The following is a 2862-nucleotide window of genomic DNA, read 5'->3' as shown; positions in this document are numbered from 1 at the left end:
TCAAAGCATTCATATCCTTTCTTATCATCTCCATCCAAGTCTTCTTAGGCCTACCCCGACCTCTTTTAGCTAATAGATTTTCTAATTTCTCCATCCTTCTAACCGGAGCATCATTAGGCCTTCGCCGAATATGCCCAAACCATCGTAAACGATTCTCACTCATCTTATTTTCGATGGATGCAACGCCTACCTTCTTCTGTATTTCCTCGTTTCGAATCTTATCTTTTAGTGTATTTCCACACATCCATCGAAGCATACGCATCTCAGTTACACTCATTTTTTGCAAATGATGTCTCTTGGCAGCCCAACATTCCGTACCATATAGTAAAGCGGGTCTAATTGTCGTCCTATAAAACTTTCCCTTCAACCGCAATGGCATTCTACGATCGCACAACACTCCAATTGCACTTTTTCATTTCATCCACCCAACCTTAATCCTATGATTTACATCACCATCAATTTCTCCATTCTTTTGAATGATAGATCCCAAATATTTAAAACAGTCATCCACCGCTATTTGTTGCTCACCAAGCTTCACTACACTCTCATCACTACTTCGTTGCTTACTAAACCGACATTCCATATATTATGTCTTACTCTTACTCAACGTAAAACCTCTTGCTTCCAAAGTCTGTCTCCATAATTCTAACTTAGCATTAACCCCAGCTCTAGACTCATCAATCAAAACAATATCATCAACAAACAACATACACCACGGCACATTTTCTTGAATTGATCTCGTAAGTTCATCTATCACTATAGCAAAAAGGAAAGGGCTTAATGCAGATCCTTGGTGTAACCCAACCGTTATAGGAAAGTTGGTTGTCACCCCTTCATAAGTGCGGACATTGGTTACTACTCCTTCGTACATAGCTTTAATTATACTAATGTACTTGAGAGAGATACCTTTCTTCATCATTGTCCACCAGAGAACATCCCTAGGTACTCTATCGTATGCCTTCTCCAAATCAATAAAAACCATATGCAAATCTTTGTTCCCCTCTCTATATCTCTCAATAAGTTGTCTAAGAAGATGTATACCTTCCATAGTTGATCTTCCAGGCATAAAACCAAATTGATTCTCCGATATCATGTCCACCTTCCTCAACCTATACTCAATCACCCTCTCCCAAAGTTTCATAGTATGACTCATGAGTTTTATAACACGATAGTTTGCGCAATCTTGTATATCACCCTTATTCTTATAGAGAGGCACCAATGTACTCTTCCTCCACTCATTAGGCATCTTATTTGTCCGCCAAATCTTGTTAAAAAGATTTTTCAACCATACTAAACATTTCTCCCCCAAGCATTTCCAAGCCTCGATAGGTATACCATCCGGGCCAACTGCTTTTCTGGATTGCATTTTCTTCAAAGCATCTGCAATTTCTTTCTTTTGAATCTTGCGTATGAAGTCACGATTCATTTCATGTAAAGGAATGGAGAAGTCGCCAAGATCCTGGGCATGCCTTTCATTAAACAACTTATCAAAATAATCTTTTCATCTCTCCTTAATCTCCTCATCTTTAACTAAAACCCTTTGTGTTTCATCTTTGATACATCTAACCATACCCAGATCCCTCGATTTCATATCTCTCATCTTTGCAATAAGTTTTCTAAGAAGATGTATACCTTCCATAGTTGATCTTCCAGGCATAAAACCAAATTGATTCTCCGATATCATGACCACCTTCCTCAACCTATACTCAATCAACCTATATCAGACATTGTTTGATGTTTTTCCAAATTTTTGTAATTTCTGGATAATAGAATTTTTGAAGCATTATTCATGAATTTCAAGTTTACAGTTGTGTTTGTATTGAAATTTTGAAGAGAACGGTCTTTGTTTAGTCGAAAACAGAATTAATTTGAGTTTGGAGCAAGCCCGCCATGTTCTTGAGGTATTTTGGTCATTTCTAGAGAGTTTCAAGGGCATTTTAGATACAAGAGACATTGTCGTCCATTTTTGGATTGACTGAGCCACTCAACTTCGTGAGGGCATATATTCAGTATTATTAGAATTGTTCATATATCATCATTGGAGTTCTGGCTAAAGTGAGGGGGTAGTTTTTGGCTCTTTTGGCAATGATTGCCTTTTGGGGGCATTTATGTCTTTTTGAAGACTGAGCAGCTGCCCAGCTATGCCAACCCCACCTGCCAGCGTGACCTTGCCACGTGGGAAGCCCTTTTTAAGGTTTTGCTTTCTAGTTGGTTGAGCCAACTAGGTTGGGACCTATTAACTCAACTAGAGGGCTAACTAGAGCCCACGCTCGTCTATGGTTGAAATCTGGTTCTGAACCATTTGGATCCAGTCCTTGCCCAGACCCAGACCCAGGTGAGCAGAGTCCTATTTAGGCTCTAGGAGGGGAGGCTACGAAGTCCTTTTTTTCTCTCTTATGTTCCCTCCCCATGTCACGTACTACCCCCCCCCCCTTTGTTCCTCTATTCCCTCCATTTTTTGAGCCGTGAGTGCATCTTTTCCACCCATCATCTTCCTTGTGATGCCAGTACGCTGCACCCATCTTTTTTGTTGACCACCATTGGAGCTGAGCTTTAGAGCTCGCAAAACGTGGGTTGCTGGTGTGGATGTTGCGAGGAAGATTAGCAAGGAACGACCCAAGGTAAGCCGTCCATCCTCTTGATTCTTCTCCTAACTTGTTCTTCCATTTTCCCCATCCTTATCCCTTCAGGTTTTCCATTTTGGGGTGTCCTCGAGGCGGAGGATGAGTAGCAGCAAGAGTACTGCAAGGGACGAGAATGTCGTTCATTGCATTGAATTTTTTTCCTATCGGATCTAGTGATCAAAGGTAGGAGCTCAACTTCCCTCTTACGATAGTGGTATGTATAGGCATGGACTATGTT

This window comes from Nuphar pumila, chromosome 2, assembly GCF_984573655.1.
Source record: "Nuphar pumila chromosome 2, dmNupPumi1.hap1.1, whole genome shotgun sequence".
Taxonomy (NCBI): domain Eukaryota; kingdom Viridiplantae; phylum Streptophyta; class Magnoliopsida; order Nymphaeales; family Nymphaeaceae; genus Nuphar; species Nuphar pumila.
The sequence above is the reverse complement of the archived record's forward strand: the minus strand, read 5'-3'. Positions refer to the sequence as shown.